This window comes from Ovis canadensis, chromosome 7, assembly GCF_042477335.2.
Source record: "Ovis canadensis isolate MfBH-ARS-UI-01 breed Bighorn chromosome 7, ARS-UI_OviCan_v2, whole genome shotgun sequence".
Classification (NCBI taxonomy): Eukaryota; Metazoa; Chordata; class Mammalia; order Artiodactyla; family Bovidae; genus Ovis; species Ovis canadensis.
In genome coordinates this window covers 90,672,865-90,691,961 of record NC_091251.1, presented here as the reverse complement: position 1 = coordinate 90,691,961, position 19,097 = coordinate 90,672,865, and the positions used below count along the sequence as shown (strand labels likewise).

General features: G+C 46.5%; 1 long non-coding RNA gene across 5 annotated transcripts in view; it reads left to right on the top strand.

Moving 5' to 3' along the window:
* LOC138443842 (uncharacterized) overlaps positions 1 to 16,575 on the top strand; it is a 63,502-nt gene extending 46,927 nt beyond the window's left edge. For all 5 annotated transcript variants that reach the window (XR_011258323.1, XR_011258324.1, XR_011258326.1 and 2 more), the window contains 4 exons: positions 8,333 to 8,378; positions 9,804 to 9,881; positions 13,575 to 13,714; positions 16,278 to 16,575. This is a non-coding gene — a long non-coding RNA (uncharacterized lncRNA). The remainder of the gene's footprint in view (positions 1 to 8,332; positions 8,379 to 9,803; positions 9,882 to 13,574; positions 13,715 to 16,277) is intronic.
* Positions 16,576 to 19,097: the final 2,522 nt, after the last annotated feature.

The window sequence follows — 19,097 nt, the reverse complement described above, 5'->3', positions numbered from 1 at the left end:
TGTTCTTCCCTGACACATAGTGGTGGGTTTAGTTGCTAAGCTCTGTGCAATTTTTGAGACCTCATGGACTGTAGCCTGCCAGGCTCCCCTGTTCATGGAATCCTCCAGGCAAACAATACTGGAGTGGACTTTCATTTTCTTCTCCAGGGGAATCTTCCCAACCCAGGGATCGAACATTGGTCTCCTGCATTGCAGACAGATTTTTTACCAACTGAGGCCCAGGGAAGCCCTGATGCATAGTAGGTTCTTGCTAATTATTTGCTAAATGAATGAGTGATTTCAAAGTGGAGATGAGGCTTTGGGTAAGGAGGAGAGTTCTTAGGTACAAGAAGGCCATGAAACCTCAGAAAAAAATACTTGAGATCACATCTTGCTTTCCTGAAGTAGGCCATTTGGCCACTTCCCCCTTCTACTTGATGAAGTTTCATATTTGATAAAAGCCCTGAACAGTTAGAACAAACAAGTAGGCCCTGATCATGAACTTGATGAAGTGCTGTGAGCCTAAATGCCTGATATGGGGAGTGCCTAAATTATACTCAGCAACATGGTGGACTCTCAACTATCCTTTTCAGTGGATAATTTAATAGCCAATATTCTAGTAGTTTTAATTTAATAGTTCATAATCTTGAAAGTTTTACATGTGGCTTTATATTATGTTTCTGAATTTGCATCAGGATACAAGGAGCTCTAACGGTTTAAGAATTCACAATAATTTGAGCTCAAATGTCCAGTGTCACTGTCCCAGTTGCCTGTTAACAACTCCTCTGGGCTCCAACCACATGCAAAAGAAAAAAAAAATACTGCGTTGGGCTTGGGAGGAAACTGCATTGGCATTTTTTGGGGAGCGGGGCTTTGTCAGAATTAGAGTCCAAACTCCAGCCCTTCCTTCCACTTACCAGCTCTCTTTTCATGTGATCTGGCCTGGTCTTTGCTTTCTCATCAACACCTTCCTCCCAGAACTGTTTGGAAATGCAGTCAAGTTTTCAGAAAAAAATTAATCTGTACTATTCCCTCAGGTAGATGCAAAACAAGTCAAAAGCAATGTTGAGCCCTCTGCAAAGTTTCTGTTTCACCTCTGAGGAAAGAAAGATCTCTCTTCTCTTTTTCTTTCTTCTTTAAAGGGCCTTCTCTTCCTGATCCAGTGGGCTAAAGTAAACAAGGGCCTTTTTCCATAAATCATATCTGCTTGTGAAAGCTCCCGCTAATGCCTCTAGAAACCTGAAAGAAAAGTGCTGTCCTAGGCAATCTAATGTGGAAACACTGGGTCCTGCCTGGGCTCCTCTGCCTGGAGCCCTGGGTAGGGCTTCCACTGGCCCTATCGATGGCGTGAATGGTGGTGAATTTCCTCACGCTAATGCATATGTCTGGGCATTTGCTCATGTTGTCTTGGGTCCAAGTCTCAAGGTTAGAATGTGGAGACATCCTGCGATCCAAGGCAGAACCAATCATGTTGTCAGTGGATGGATGGGACCCCAGAATTCCCACCTCCTTTTCCCGTCATGAAGTTTATATCTCGAGGGAAAACAGCTGTCCGGGTTCAGGCCAACTGGGACTGAAGCCAGCTGTTCCTTCTAGATGCCAAAAGCCAGATGTACACCCACTCTTCTCTCCCACTCCCTAAGCCCAAAGTCTTAAACTTTATCAAATTTATTAATAACTTTGCTAAAAACACATCTCTCCAGGCTCCCCTCCAGAGAATTTGATTCAGTGAGTTCAGGTTGACCAGGAAATCTGCATTTAAATAGCAATACCTCCACCCCCTACCTTCTTTCTTTCCCTGGGAAATTCAGATACAATTGCTCTGAGAATCATACTTTGAGCAACAGTCTCCACAGTGAAAGCTGGCAAATGTTTAAGAACTGATTTTGGAGTGAAGAGAGTCTGCATTGTAGCCTATTGACTTCCATGATGCAACTGTCCCCATCACGGTCGATTCAAGCTACCAACAATGACACCCTGATTTAGCTTTGTTTTTCCTCGTATCCCCAGCTCTTGGAGTGGTTTGTTTTAGTGACTGATTCCCAGAGACCTCTAGGGGTTCCAAAGCAGAAAGAGAGGAAAAAGGAACAGGAAAGAAAACGCAATTAGTGAGGGACCCTGGCCTTGGCCACATTGACAACCGTGTTCAACCCAGCTTTTAGCAGGAGGAGGTTTTCAAACACCTGCTTCTGCCTTCGTTTGATAAGCTTTCTGGTCGACTCACATAAACCTGATCCTGCTGACCTAGGGGATGATGAAAAGGCTGAGTGTTGGGCACCTGAGGGGATGAAAGGGGCTGGGGGAGGATCATGGGGTGGTCATATGACCCGGGGTCGCCAGCGGCTTAAGCCCTTTTGTGCCCCCACCCCCACCTCCGGCTCTGGCCCAGCTCTGGAGGGTTTTGGTGATTTCCTCCCACCCCCGACTAGGCAAACAGATGTGGAAAGGTCTCCAGTTCCCAGGGCTCCAGACACAACTGCTGGTTGTTTCTCCCCTGCCGATGAGGCCTGTGATCGCAGAAAGAACAGTTACACATCACTCACCAAAGAGCTGGGCCCAGTTAGGTGCAGGTTCAAACACTCTCTGTGTGTCTGCAGTGAAAAACTGAACCGAAGTGGACTGAAAAATAACCCCATCCCTCCCTGCCTTGCTCTAAGTCCACTTTGTGGAAATGCTGAGGACTTTAGGAGAGGCTGGCTTGTCAGCTTTTCCACGGCGACCAAATCTCACGGGTGCCCTGATCTTTAGAACCAATGCAGCCTCTCGGGCCTGCTGCTTCTCTTGTCCTGATTGGTGGTCCTGCCAGAGGGAGTGAGCCCTCTTGCCCGCTTGAAGTCTGGAGCTTGAAGGACCCCACTGCTCTGAAAAGGATGCCTCTGCAGTGCACTGAGCTTTTACAGGTCATTGGATGAAAGGGAGAGAAGAAAAGCATTATCAAGAAAGGGCTGCAGGTGTTAGCTTCCTCATTTACCTTAATTATACCACCCCGATCGTCCGAGGAATTTCTCAGAGCCTAGCTTTCTCCTACCAGCCACACACCTTTCATAAGTGGGGCAAACAGAAACATAAAAATACCCTATTATATAAAGAAACTTTCTCATATCTACTCCATCCACAAGAGTAAGCTGGTATCTAACAAGCTATGTATCTAAGAAACATCCAACAATGTTTCTAGTCTGTGTAACAGATGGTGGCCATCACAGTCTGACACAAAGACCTGGTACACGCATGTGTTAGCATGTAGCACACTCACCTACAAATGCTATAAGCAATGAAACAGCATCCATTTCTCTAAAGCAATGGGTCTCAAAGTGAGGTCTATGGACCCCTGGCGTCCCTGAGACCCTAAGAAGGTGTTTGCAAGGTCAAAACTATGTTCATAATTCCAAGGTGTTATTTGTCTGCTTCACAGTGTTGACATTTGGGTAAAATTGTCATATTCTTCACTGCCACAAAGTCGGACCAAAAAAAAAAAAAGAAACCAATTTCACTTAAGCGTGTCTGAGATGGAGCAGTAAAAATTAATAATTTTATGAAATCTTGCCCAAAGTCCAAGTCTTTTGAGTATTATGTGTGGCAAACTAGAAAGTAAGCATAAGGCATTTCTGGTGCTTTCTGAGGTACAATTGTTTGTTCAGAGAAAAAGCATTTGTGAGAGCGTCTGAGTTGTGAGTTGAACTAGCCACTTTCATGAAATACCATGTTTACTTGAAAGGACTGAATTACCATGGTTATTCAGACTTGGTTATTTGACAGTCATTTTCTCCAAAAGGAACAATCTGAATTTGTCATTTCAAGAAAGATAATTGACAGTGCTTGTTGTCAAAATAAAAACTTTCAAGCAAAAGTTAAAATTTCTGAAAACTTGTATCTGTCTCAGTGAGCTTAATACTGTCTCAGTTCTTAGGTTTCAGATAAGATCAGTGGTGATATCAACAAATGTGAATTTTTAGTTTTAATCATGAAATAGATCAGATTCAGATCCACATAACTTAGTGAAGCAATATTTTCCAAATGACCATGCATAGATTACAAAATCAGGCATGGGCAAAAGATCCATTCAGTGCAACACAGACCAAACAGATTTTAATGAAACTGAGTACAAAGAGTTCATTGAGATAGTTTCAGATTCCACATTGCAAGTAACCTTTAATAAATGACCATTTATCGAGTTCTGGTATCGTGTCAAAGAAGAATATCTACAATTATCTGAAAAGGCTTTTAAAAATATTCCTCCCTTTTCCAGCTTCGTATCTATGTGAGGCTGGGTTTCCTTCATAAACTTCAACCAAAACAATATTATCACTGCTGATTGAATGCAGAAGTAGATATGAGAATCCAGCTGTCTTCTATTAAGCCAGACATTAAAGAGATTTGCAAAAATGTAAAACACTGTCATTCTTCTCATTAAATTTTGTTCTGTTTTGTTTTGGAAAACACAGCTATTTTTACAGTAAGACTGTGCTATTTTAAAGTTTTAAACAAATGAATAAAGTTTTGGATTTTTGTCAATTAATAAATAGGAATTTATCCATATAAATATATGTTAAATGGTTAACAAATAAGCATTAACACAATATTGACTGGGAGATTTTTGCAGAAACTAATGCCTGTGGCTGGCAATTTATTATGTAAGTATATATAAAAACATCCACATTTGAGTATCAACAACTTTAAAAAAAAATAGTTTTCTGTTCTAATTTTTAATATGGTAAATGACTTAAATATCTATTGCTGCATAGCAAAATACTCCAAAACATAGTGGCTTAAAACAACAATAGTCACTAAACAAATGAAGAAGATGTGGTCCATACAGCATGGAATACTACTCAGCCATAAATGAGAATGAAATAATGCCATTTGCAGCAACATGGATGGACCTAGACAATATCACACTCTGTGAAGTGACTCACAAAGAGAAAAGCAAATACCATATGATATCACTTATATGTGGAATCTAAAATATGACACAAATAAACCTACCTACAAAGCAGAAACAGACTCACAGGCATAGAAAAGACTTATGGTTGCCAAGAGGTGGGAGGGTGGGGGAGGGATGGATTGGGAGTTTGGAATTAGCAGATACAAACTAGTGTATAGAGAAAGGATAAACAACAAAGTCCTACCATACGGCCCAGGGAACTATATTCAAAATCCTGGGATAGAGCATAATGGGAAAGAATATCAAAGAGTATGTGTACATATGTGAATAACTGGATCATTTGGCTGCACAGGAGAAACGAACACAATATTGTAAATCAACTATACTTCAATAAGATGAATATAACTCCCCCCACCCCCAAACACACAACCATCACTTGTTACCCCTTAGAGTTGCTGAGGATAAGGAATTTGGGAGTGCCTTGGCTGGGCTCTTCTGGTTCAGGGTCTCTTGAGGTTGTACCCTTAAGGCCTGACCAGGGCTAGGGTATTTGCTGTCGAGGTAGTACACTCACAAGCCTAGCCAGTTGTGTCTGGCTATTGTGAAGGGCCTCATTTCCTCTTCACATAGGTCTCTCCCAGTGTCCTCAAAATGCGGCAACTGGCTTTCTCTGGAGTGGACAGTAGAAGAGACCAAGTAGAAACCTTTAGCCCCTTTTAAGGCCTAGCCTCTGAAGCCAGCTGAAGTCACATATCTTCACTTCTGCCATTTTCTGTAGCCACACAGACCAGCCCTCATTTAACACACAAGGGCATTAATGCTGGGAGATAAGGATCACTGGGGACTATCCAGGAGGCTGGTTACCCCCGGATTTATCAACAGATGCAAACATGGAAACAAAGGCTCTTGGGGGGGAAAAGGCTACCCACTTCAGTATTCTGGCCTGGAGAATCCCCTGGACTGTATATAGTCCATGGGGTTGCAAAGAGTCGGACACGACTGAGAGACTTTCACTTCAACAAGTTTTAAGTATAAAGGGGTCCTTAAGAGCAAAACCTAGAGGAGGCATGGCAACCCACTCCAGTATTCTTGCCTGGAGAATCCCCACAGACAGAGGAGCCTGGTGGGCTACAGCCCATGGGATTGTAAAGAGTTGGACTCGGCTGAGTGACTAAGCACAGCGCAGTACATGAGCAAAACATTTGAGAGCTGATAGCCTTGTTGGTTCTTTTTCTTCTCTTTCTCCTTCATTTTTCTTTCCCTCTCCCTCTCCTCTTCCTTCTTCTTTGTCTCCTTGCTCATAGTCATATGATCATTTAGGCAACTTCTTGCTCACTTACCCTCCATGACCTTGGGGACAGTTCCTTCTAGCTCTGTTTCTTCTGAACTTAAACTTATCGGGGGTTCCTTTATGAGTTTAATCCTCCTTGTAGCCTTGACCTATTGGATTTTTTTTTTTTTTGCCTGGCAATACTTGGGGCTCAAGTCAGCTCTAGTCTTCTCAGATCAGGCTCCCTGAACAGCACACATCTCCAAGAGGGGGTTATTGGTGGGAAAAAAAGAGAGGCTCTGAGCCCAGTGCCTGGAAGCACTGGACAGAGAGCAAACTCAATAGGACAGGGTCCCTACCTTCGTGGAGATGATAATTCTAGAAGTGAGAAGAGAGAAAAACAATAAAACCAACACCCAAATGATGCACAGTCATCTCTCTGTGGAATAAAACCCTGCAGATCTGTGGACTTGGGTATCCATGGGGAATCCTAGAAGGGAGACTGTAGTAGGTTAGAGAGTGACAAGTGTTAAGGAGGGGAGGCTGAGTCAGCTCAAAGTAGGTGGGAGTGCAAGGGGGTATGAGGAGAACTTGAGATGAACCAGGTGATCAGAGGGAGCTTTGGTGAGTAGGCGACATTTTGGTGAGTAGACTGAAGAGGTAAGGGAACAGCTGCAGCAAAGGCCCCAACATGGGCACATATCTTGTGTGTTTGAGAAAAGCAAGAAGGCCAGGGTAACTGGAGATGAATGAGCAAGGGGGGAGAGGGGAGGGCGGAAAGGTCAGCATTAGCATGGGTGAGATTCTTCAGGCTCCCAAGACCACTGGAAGGACTTTGGCATTTTACTCTCGATGGGATGGGACTCATTGTGGGCCACTGGGGATTTGTATGTTGAGAGTATGTTGAGAATACACTTCAAGGCAAGTAGAAGTACGTGGGCCAGTTAGTGGGAAGTGGAAAGAGGGAGGTTGGTAGGAGGTTATCACAGGTGATTGGAGAAGAGATGGTGGTGGCTTGGACCAGGATGCTGGCAGAGGGGATAATGAGAATTGGGTGGATTCTGGACAGATTTTGAAAGTAGAGCCAATAACATGCTCCAGCACCTTGGAAATGGGGTGTGAAAGAAAGTCGGAGTTTAAGTATGACTCCATTTAGGTTTGGGCCATAAACAGCCCAAGGGTCGGAGCTGCTATCACTTAAGAGAAAGTTGCAGGTGGAACAGCTTGCAGGGGGGAGATTTAGAAAGTCTCACTGGACACAGTAAGTCTACACTGTTCCCTGAGTTTTCTGTAGAAGCCCAGCTGTACTTTCTCCCATGGGTCCCCAAAAGCAGAGGTTCTGAGTACTTGCACAGACCCTTCTCCTGCCAGCCTGACAGTAGACAGTGAAAAAAATCACTCTCTGTGTGCAATTTAATTTAAAAGAAGACTATTGTTCTTGAGCCTCTCACTCTTTAATTTTTTGTTTGTCTTTCTTGTCGGAAATGAAAGAAAACAGCCAGGAGAGATAGGATCTCAGGTCTAGAAATCCTAGCAGGTAATTTGGGAGTTGAAAACAAATCTCCCCTGAAATGCATTAAGCAGGTGAAGGGGATTCCAGCTTCAACTCTGAAACCACACCTTCTCCTGGCCTGGCAAATAACTTCCTTCCAGCCCCAGGCAAATCCACTTCCACCCACCAAATGCCTGCAGTTAATAAACGCTCAACAACAACAAAGCCCCAAAGTAGAAAAAAGAAGACTGATTGGAGGCTAAGATACCAGAAGGGCTGCTTGAGAGCCTCTCCCTGCAGGCTGCACCCTGAGAAGGAGCATTCAGGCAAGGAAGCGGGGGCCCAGGGCTAGGGGAACCCAGACACAATTGCTTTCAGGGTACCAGGGCAGGAGAATATTTGACTTGAGTAAAAATGATTATATTTCTCGAGCAGACTTGCCCACTTGTTTCATTAGAATTTCACACCCCTGACTGTACTCAAACCCTTCAAAATGGCTAAAAGCTCCAGCACTCATCACGGAGCCATGATCTCAGTCATGCCTCCTGCTAAGCATGGCAGGATTGGAGATTCCAAATTTGGGTCTCGATAAGTCAGCAGAGGGTTAATGGGGATGTTCTCAGGTCCAGGGAAAATAGAAAAATACAGATTATGTTATATGTTATGCTATGAGAAATTCACTCAGTATTACTTGTTATTCCCATTTTAGAGATCAGAAAACTGAGGCTCAGAGAGGTTGAATGGCCTCACAGCTGGTAAGTAGCAGAGCCAGGATGGAGATCCATATAGTAAACCATGGAGATTGCTGTTTGCTGGGTACCTATAATGAGACAGAAGTACCCTGTGCTTTCTGTGTGTTAACACGTTCATTTCTCACGGGTTACTTCTTTTTCAAAGAAGTGAAACTCTCCAACGGAACTTCCTGCCGTGACAGAAATGTTCTATGTCTGCACTGTCCAACACCATGATAGTCACCAGCTCCATGGGGCTATTGAGCCCTTGAGGTGTGCCCAGTGGGATTAAGGAACTAAATTTTAAATTTCATATCATTTTAATTGATTTAAACTTAAGATTTAAATGTAAGTAGCCACACATGACGGTGGCTACTGTATTGGATAGTGTAGTTGTAGCAGATTCAGTAGAATTTCCAAAAATTTGTTAAGCATGGAGGCAAAAATTGCAACCCAGGGCTGACTGAAACGACAGTTCATGCCTTTTCCCTCTTCCCTCTGCTCCCCAGTTAAGTCGCCTGCATTTTGCAAAGTGGAAGGGCTTGAGAATGAAACTGACAAGACAGGATACAATCAGCCAGAAATAAAGCCCGATCCCCTAAAGGCCAGGCCTGTATTTGAGCCTGCGGCCAAACTCCCCACTGGGAGCTTGAGTATCAGCAATTTTCCAGAGCCTAACTGGGGGTGACCTGATGGATTGAGAGTTCTCTGGCTCACGGATCCCAACCCTGCTATTTAAATAGCACCATTTCCTTTTTTGGGGCTTAAGACTAATTGGTAGAGAGGTAGTGAGCTCCCAGGCCCAGCCTCACCCTGTTGAAACATGTAGCTCTCTTTGAAGGTTTCCACTTCAGGCACAGCCCTTGAGGTGCAACCACCACCAGTCAGGGGTCTGAATGCAAACGTTTAACCGGAGCTGGGCCATCATCACTTGGTCAGCTTCTCCATGGCCCGAGCGTACATCTCTGCAGCATCACTCTCCTGCTCCAAAGACATCCCATAACGCTCAGAACAGAAGTGAAGTCTTCCTTCCCCGACCTGGGCTCTGCTCACTTCTCTGACATCCCGATTGCTCCTTCTGCTGCAGTCTGGCTTCCTGGCTGTTCCCCAACACATCCAACTGGTCCTTGTCCCAGGTCTTCACATTTATCATTCCTTTTGCCTGGAATGCTCTTCATTCAACCCTTGCCCAAAGGTCACCTCTTCCGAGAGGTCTTCCTGACTCCTCTGTGTGTAAAAGTGTCCCCCTCACCCCTGTCTCTTCATGTGCTTTACTTTTTTCAAGGCTCTTGTCGCTAGTTCATGTATGCATGTGTGTGTGTGTGTGTATATATATATATACTATACTATACATATATATATTTGGCTTATTGCATGTTGCCGCCCCTAAGATGTAAACAGAGTAAGGAGGAACATTGTCTTTTTCTACTCTGTATCTCCATCATCTAGAATGGAGTCTGGCGCCTAACTGCTCACTGAATATTTGTTGAATGAACCCATGAATCGGCGAATGAATGACTGCTCAGGGTGAGTGTGGTGGGGGTGGGGAGCCTCAGACTTGGCTTGCTCTACACAGATCAACGCATCCATGATTTGGATACTACATCGTGGGAGAAGAGATTTGTTAAATTTCTTTTGCCTTGGGAAAGTTAAGGATCACAGACGATCCAAACCTCAGTGCCAAGTTCTCTGATTTATAATCGAGGAGTTATTCACTCAGAGGTAAACAAGAGCAAAGGACTGACAAGCAAATTACATGAGAATGATGGGAAACAGACCAAGGGACCCCTACAGTCCGTATTCCTTCAACTGGCTTGGGTTCCCCACAGCATCGGCTCAAATTTGGATCCAGAGAATCCCTGATGGTTGTCACTCCCAGAATCCTTTGGGCTAGGCTGTCTAGGTGGTGACTGCAAGTGGAGGCAGCCTAGTTAAGTCCATCCTTACGCGACAGCGATATTACTAGGCCATCTAAAAGGCACATCCAGCCCAGCAGGTGTTTCCCAAGGGTGCCCAGGCTCACAAAGTTTTCCTAAAACCTGAACTTGGGAGGGAAGAAGATTTTCCTTTTCTTCTTTACTGTATTCCACAGAAATGCACTTCTTTTATTCCATCTCAAAAAATTTAAAGGAACAAAATTAATGCACCTTAAAGTGTCTGGCTCATACGGGATAATCAATAAATATTAAACAAATGAACAAAAATATCAAAACAAAGGGGAACTGTGGCCTGGCGAGGAATGGTATTATTGAGCAAACTGATAGTCAGAAACCATGGGCTGGACCTGGCCCTGGCTTCGGACCTCAGTTTCCCTACTTGTAAAATGGGCTGGCTAGACTTGCATTTCCTTCCCAGCTCTGATACTCTGTGATTCTCTGAACATGCCATCATAGCTTCCATGTGGATGAAGGTCTTACTCATGTCCTCCTGAAAGCCAGGGCTGCTGCTTTGGAGCAACAGAGGTTATTTCATAGAAACTCTCCCAGAGTATTTTTCGTGTCCCCCATGAAAGAACGCTCTGGAAAGTAGCCACCATCAAAATAGGAAGGAAAGCCAGGCTGGGGTTCCATTTATCAGATAACGCAGGCTTAACTGAAGTTCCTGTTGCCCCATATGGTGATTCTGGGAGCTTGACCAGGTTTCAGAGGTTTTGTACTCAGAGCGGCAAGAAATCATCTCTGTGGCTTGTGGGATTTGGTACCTATTTCCCTTCTTCCCGCAGCCCAAGGCTGTGGGTGCCAAGTGAGGGCCCCAGTGACTCCCCTCTCCTCCCAGGGCCTCCGTGCAGCTGCTGCAGCCCTAGGAGTGCACCCCCCCACGCCCCCGGCACCCCCAGAGGCACCATCAGAACACACAGCACTGGCCCCGATCAGTTCCCTATACACTTCGGCTCTTCATTTTAACCTGCATGTGAATCCGACCATTTCCTTCTACTCTCAGAGATGTCCTGAAGCACCAGCCTGAAAGAATTCAGACTCCTCTACTTCTGCAGCTACCTCCGCAACTCTTGTTCACAGCCTTGATGCCACCAGGAGGAAAAAGAACACTGGACTGAGAGTCGGAGAGCCAGAGTCCAGCAGGTGGCATCTCTCTTGGCCTCAGTTTCCTCAGATGTGAGGTCAGGACAGGGTGCTGGTCGGGCACCCTCCCTGCCTCTTCCTAGCCTCATGATTTCTGCCTACCCTCCACCCACTCTTCATCCACCCAGAGGCACAGCCAGCTCTTTCTCATGAGGGAGTGTTAGCTTTGTATGTGATGCAACTTCTATAAAGGCAGGGACTCTTCTTTTTCTTTTATTTTTTATGTTCTTAGGTACTCTAGGAAGAGAGAAGCATTTTTATGATCCCAGTAACGAAACAACATAATGAAAATCATGGTAACCATCAGCCTAATAAAACACATGGCAAAAGCCTCCACATTCTCAAACAAGACCCTGGGAATTCAAAGCTCTCTGAAGCCGTAAGTGGCCAGGGCCTTGCTAAAGGCCTTGGGACGCTGGCTGATGGCTGATGAAAGGATTTTAACGCGCCACTGAAATTCTCTTTTCCAAAATAACCACTTTGAAACCTGTTAATTACAGACACAAAACCAACCCCAGTCCCCCAGTAGGACCTGGGGCTGCACCAGGGAGAGCCCAGCTCCATGGCTGCCCACTTCCATGGTGCTACACATGCTTTGTGTTGGGTGAATTAGCTTCAGGAAGAGAATCCAAATTAATTAAAACCACATGGCCACTCCCCTCACCCCCAGCCTCCTATCCCACCTCCCTCCCCTGGAGACAGAGGCCAGTTCAGTCTAATTTGGTCCAGTGTTTTTGTTTCCTAAAATCTGTCTTGGGCTCTGGGCCATTAATAGGTTGCAGCTGATTTTAATCTACATGAATCAGAGACCTGGCTTCTTGGGCTTTAAGGAGATTACAAATTGTGTGTCCCACAAACGGGATGGAAGGGAAAGGCCCTAGGTGGGGAGGGGTAGGGAAGCAGATCCTGGAAGGCACACAAATGCTGCTCTCCATTATGGGGGTGGGTTTGAATGGGGGAGAGGAGTGAAGGAGAGGTGAGGGTCTTGCTGCTCTGACCCCGCGGTAGGAACACATAACCTGCCTGTGAAAACAGCGTTCAAATCAAAGATCTGGATGGACAGAGAGATCCCTACTCACTTATTTTCAACAGGTTAATCCCAAGTGTTTGCTGGACATCTACCATGAGCTAAAGCAGGGGTCAGCAAACTACACACGTGGATCAGGTCTGGTCTACGGTCTGACTGTAAATAAACTTGAATCGGAAGACAGCCATGCCCACTTGTTTACGTATTTTCTACGGCTCCTTTAGTGACCGTGGCAGAGATGGTATGGCTTGCAAAGCTGAAAATATTTGCTATGTGCCCCTCATAGTAAAAGTTTGCTGACCCCTCAGCTGGAGAACTATGGGGTGGCCATTCCACTCACAGGACAAGAGGAGACAGATTTAGGATCCACTCAGTTCCCACACAGTACTAGGCTCCTTGCAAGTATTGCTTTCTAGGGAAGTGTCTTTATGCTCACTTAACCGGTGGCAACAGAGAACAAGGCTAACAATCTGGCCACTCAGTTATGGGTTCAAAGCACTTGCCCTGACAACACTATACTCCTATTTCACAGGAGAAGACACTTCTACCCAAGGAAGGATGTTACCCCGGCTGCAGTGGCTGTGACCTGGAATATCCCCTCCCCCTCCTCCCTTCCCTCTCATCTTCTTGGTTATACTGAGCCTTGAACAGAATCGCAGCTCAACAGACTGCCACATTAACTTGCACAGAAGGTCAACTCTCTGTAAAGACCTCCAGCAGACAGGATCTGAGAATTCCTGTGAAGAATAATGATGTGTACGCCACATCTGCATCCCCACTGCTGTCCCCAGGTCCCTCTTCCTTGGCAGGCTCCTCCTTGAACTTTAGGTAGTGCCTCAGAGGATTGTAGAATTCACTAAGGAGTCATGGGTCACAATCTTTAGAGTCCTGCTGTTGTTCAGAAGTGTCCCAGTTCACTGCATGCTAAGTGAGTACTAACTTGCTTCAGTTGTGTCCAACTCTTTGCGACCCTACAGACTATAGCCCGCAAAGCTCCTCTCTCCATGGGACTCTCCAGGCAAAAATACTGGAATGGGCTGCCATGCCCTCCTCCAGAGAATCTTCCCAACCCAGGAATCAAACTGGAGTCTCTTGTGTCTTCTTCATTGACAGGCAGGTTCTTTACTACTAGAGCCACCTGGGAAGTCTACGCCCAGCTTACTAGAGATTGTGAATTGCCTGAGGATGACGGAGGGGCTCCAAATGGCCAGGATGAAGTATAAAGCAAATTCCTATCATCATGAACAACTGAAGTAAGTCCCAAGTTGAACCAGAGTAAAGCCTGGGAAATGCCGCCATCAGCATCTTTGGGTCCCACCATCACAGGGACTCTGTGCTCAGGAAGAGCCTTAAGCAGGACTTAGATCTTGGCTTGATAAAGGATAAGGTATGGTCCTCTGGCTTCCACCTTTTGGTGAGCCTCCTAGCATGTTCCCTGGTTGGTACTCTTCACTTCCACCAGCACCAAGAGTTGTGGGTGTAATCCTCAAAGTTGTGCTTTGCCTAGACTTGGTCTCCTGATAGGGTCGGGCTCTTTGCTCCCTGGAGCCCAACAGCTGGGAGACTTTTGTTCCTGCTTCCCTCTACTCTAGAGAAAGAACAGAGGCTCATGACTGTCACATGGATATATCAGGAAACCACGCAGGTGTTCGGGACACCTGATCTAGCAAGGTCCTGAGCCGGGCTGATGAGTGGGCGATATTGGCTCCGTTGTCTCTGGTGATCCTTGAACGGAATGGAGTGCACCATGGTTAATTAGCGGCCACTGAAAGTTTGTTACAAGCTGGGTGCCACATGGAGGAACACTCTGGCAAGACAGACTCTGAGAAAGTCACACGCCAAGGAGTTTATAGAGTGCAGTGTCTCCCCACGTTGAGGCGTTCAGAAATGCCTGCCCACGTGCACACCACAAGGTGATGGTGGTGCAAACGCCTCAACTTGGCTGTGGATGCCAGCCCGAGGATCCTCTGTGATCTGGGGTCCCCATGCAAAGAACAGAGTGCTGAAGTTAGGCGCTACCCTCTGTGCCAACAAACAAAGCTGAGTCAGAATAAAGCCGAGTGAAAAAGCTCATAAACAAGTTCCGGAGCTGGGCTCCCAAACTGAGGCTCAGAGTGAAGCCAGACAGCCGAGCTTAAAAACGCATAAACACACAAGAACACCGTGCTGCTATTGGCTGAGCAGATTGGGTGCTAAAATGGCTTCAGAGCAATGATGCAGGATGGCATTAATTTTAAGAGTTGAGTTCAATCATCTCTCCCTTTCAAGCCTATAAAGTTGGGAACCATGGATTTTAAAACTGAAAGTTGATTTCACTGCTTCAAAAGGCATTGGCAGAGACTGCCCTCCCTTCCCCATCCTCTGGAAATACACTGTCCCTTGACTCACCTCTGACACCTAGAGCTTTTGCTCTAAATCATATTTTGTGTCCTGTATAAACAAGGGCTGGTAACTAGTACAGGAAATGAGCTTCACAAGCATTGAATGTGTACCAACCTGTGGTATGGGCAGTTGCCAGATTTTTTCTGAGAATTTTCAAAACTCGCAAAACTTTTCAGCTTCCCCTTGGCACGCTTGAATGCACGCACACCCGCCACGAGGGCTCGCACCCCCGAACGCAGAATTTCCCCTCAGTTTCCCCCGACACACACAAATGGAGATGTGTGTTCACACACAGCTGCCCTCCCATTCTAAAAACTTCCCCTTGCTTCTCCTCATCTAGAAATCTGAGCAGCTAAGCGTCTGGGGGCTCCCTGTCACCCTCTCAGACACACGTGAAGCTTTTTGCTCACTCAGCATACCCCCCGGCACGTAGAACTCAGAGCCAAGTGTGTTTAGGTTCCCATGTGTACACACACACACACACACACACACACACACACACACAGAGCCACATTCCAGCAGGCTCAGTCATACACTTGACAGGCCTGGGTCTGCAGGCCACTGTTTCCCCTATGCCTCTAATGGGACATTCATGTAACAGAGAGGTTTGCCATCTGTTTTGTCGCGTTTGCCCTGAGCCTGAGTTGCTGGGAAGGAGGCTTTTTAAAAGCACGTGTGACGGTAGAGCCACACGTAGGGACAAAGCAGGGACAAAGGCGGCCCTCCCGATTTCCTGCCTGAGTTTCATGTGCTAATAAGCAGGGTTAGAGAATTTATTTGCTGCCCTGTCTGAAACCAAACTGGGAGGATGGAGACTCAGCTGAGGAATTTCCACAAATATTATTGTCAGAGGGTGCAAAATCCACAAAGCTAGTTTATTACAAATGCAGCATGATGAACCCTGGGTGAATTTCAATCACATTTTAGGTCTTATGCCCCAACCTGTGCTGGCTGTTTTACCTTGCTTGGTCCTGATGTGGCTGGAAACCTAGCAGTGGTCCTTGACCACAAGAAAGAGATTCTCTGGGCGTGTCCAGGTGGGGGAGTGAAAGATGACCCTGTCCAGGATGAGGCAGGACCAACTCATAAATGACCACCTAACTACCAGCTCAGGGTCCTGCTTTGCCGCCTCTCATTATTCTAGGCCCAGGCTGCCTGAGGGCAAACCGTGTCCTCTGAGGGCCTGGGTAGAAAGTACCAGCCACATGGGCAAAGACTGATTTGGGTAGAAACTAAAGGAGATGAAAATGGGCCCCAAGCGACCACCCTTGCTCTGGGAACTTTGGTGCACTGGGAGGGCTGGATTTCCCTGCCCACCCGGTGCCCCCCGCGCCTGCACAGCAGGAGAAGTTGCACCGCATATGTATACACGTCGGCATGGGTCTGCATTGACTGTAGGACCTGCTAATGTCCAAGGTCACTTTTTATTTCCAGGAGCCTGACGGACTTCAGGCATCTGGGAAACTAACCCAACTTGCTCACGTCGTGGGTCTGGATGGAGCAGGTGCTTGCCATTGCGTCAGTCAGACATCACAGTTTATTCATGGTTTACACACTGGGGCTGTGACAGATGTCCCACTGTGCTCCGCTGCACACTGGCAAGGAGATGGCGACAGTGCCTGTACTTTGTCCTCAGTTGTTGCTTGTAGACACCATCCCACCCTCCTACCCAGCAGAGTCCTTTCTTCAAATAAAATCTTATCAGAAAGCCCAGTGTGCAAGAGTAATAAAAGCAGAGTTGCTTTGGTTGCAAAGGAAGGGGATGAATTAGTTGTGTGTGTGTGTGCATGTGTGTGCGTGTGCAGGGGGCAGATGGGGGTCCCCATCTCTTCTGGTTTTATCCTGAACCTTCTCCCTTCAGGGCCTCTCTGAGGGTTTCCTTGGATCCCAGTTTGAAAACCGCTGTCACAACCCTGAATATTCATTGGAAGGACAGATGCTGAAGCTCCAATACTTTGGCCACCTGATGCGAAGAGCCGACTCATCGGAAAAGATCTTAATGCTGGGAAAGATTGAAGGCAGGAGGAAAAGGGGGAGACAGAGGACAAGATGGTTGGATAACATCACCAACTCAGTGGACATGAGTTTGAGCAAACTTTGGGAAACAGTGAAAGATAGGGAAACCTGGAGTGCTGCAGTTCATGGGGTTGTAGAGTCGGATTACACTTAGCTACTGAACAACATCACAATGCAGGCAGGCCTCTTCTCCTAACAGTTATTGAACTTCAGTAACCAAGAAAACACACAATGTAAAGAACTGCTAGAAATTTGATGACCCTTTCAAATTAACCTGAATTTTTCATACTGTTGATTCAGGCTGTAGCCCCTATTTGGTGTAGGGTACAGAGGGAGGAACCCCTTGCTGAAACTCCATGGCCCCCACAGGTCTGCAGCTCACAAATTTTGGGGGAAACCCTGTACAGAAATTAGGAGAGGAGCAAGACATAAGAATTGGGGTCCTAGAAGGAGTCACACAATGACAGGGGCCCCAAGGAGGGAAGCAACTTACACTGGGAGAAAGGGGGTGTCCCTGAGATAGACTGATGCCCTTGCCAGTGGCACAACTTAGTATCTGCATCTGGTGCACCATCTTCAGAGATCCCATCACTGCTGGCTTCAGCCGGGGACACTTGGAACGTTGCCTACAGGCTCTTCTGCTTCTTACAGTTACTGGGGGATGCACCTGGCATTTCATGGATGAGGCAGGAAGGACAAAGTCCCCTAGTACACAGGAGAGTCCCACACAACTGAAGAACTACTCCAGCCTTTTACTAGTAGCAGGCATGGCTTTCAGCAATAGTGAAGAAAGAAAAATCCAGCTAAGAGTGGGTTATGGAAAGCACAGTGAACATGTGAGTTACAAATGATTTCTGTTTATGCAAAAAGATGACATGATTGGAGCTTTTCCTTAGTGTGGCCAGAGCGGAAATGGAATGTGAGGTCAGTCCAGTCGCACAGTCGTGTCCGACTCTTTACAACCCCATGGACTGCAGCACACCAGGCTTCCCTGTCCATCACCAACTCCTGGAGCTTGCTCAAATTCATGTCCATCGAGTCGGTGATGCCATCCAACCATCTAATCCCCTGTCGTCCCTTTCTCCTCCTGCCTTCAGTCTTTCCCAGCATCACGGTCTTTTCCAACGAGTCAGTTCTTCGCATCAGGTGGCCAAAGTACTGGAGTTTCAGCTTCAGCATCAGTTCTTCCAGTGAATATTCAGGGCTGACTTCCTTTAGGATGGACTGTGTTATTAAAGCCAAGAAATGACATGACTGGATATGAACCAGCAAAGGGGGATGACTCTCTTGCCATTAGATCCCCTTTCCCTTCTCCAGCTGTCTGAGCCTCAATAGCCCCTGTGTCCAGCAGGCCTTCCTGGATGAGTGTCAGCCCACATGCCATTTTCCCATCTTCATCTTCAGAGGTGTTTATTGTCTGGTGAGTGGCCCATCCCAGGCCTCTGTGCCCCATGACTGTGAGCACCAATGATGGACACAAGCCTAAGTTAAAGAGCACAAGCCTAAGTTAAAGAATGGGCCTATGGGAGAACAAAGGGGGACTTACATTATGTTTGGGTCAAAGTGAGGCCTCCTTCCTCAGCTGTGCCCCCCTTATCCCTGGACCCTCCAAACCTCTCAAAGAATGACCTAGCTTTAATGGCTGAGTCAGGAGACACAACTAGAGGTAGCATCTCATACAGCTTTGGGGAATGAGGCTGTGCTCCCGGTTTGGCTCTGCACTCCATTTACTTTAGGGAGAACTGATGGTTTTAGTACTCAAGACTGTCCACGCCTAACATGAGGACCACTGTCCACACGTGTCCACCACCTCCAGACAGGGCCGTGGGGATGAGGACATAATGAGGGCCTGTGAGGGCTTTGGCTTCCTGGAAGAAAGCTGACCCAGTGAGGCTTTACTATCTACCTACTCTGCTTTTGACTGATCTAGTTCCCTTCTGTTTTTGCTTTGGGGAGGTCAGTTCAACTTTATTAGGAATTATTTCCGAAAAGGCCTTCTTGCACCCCAGAGCAGGATTTTATTGGTGCCTTGGAGAATTTCTTTCCATAACCCAGACCCTGTAGGGATGCTGCTTGATCAGGGTGAAAGAGGCCTGCGTGTGTTCAGTTGGTAGCATCGACAAACACATGCCTAATCCTGAGAGGCAGGGCAGGGCTGGAAATAGCGGGGAAGGTTATGAACTTTGGAGCCAGGCTATCTGAGGCTGAGTTCTGGCTCTGCAGTTTCATGTATGTCCT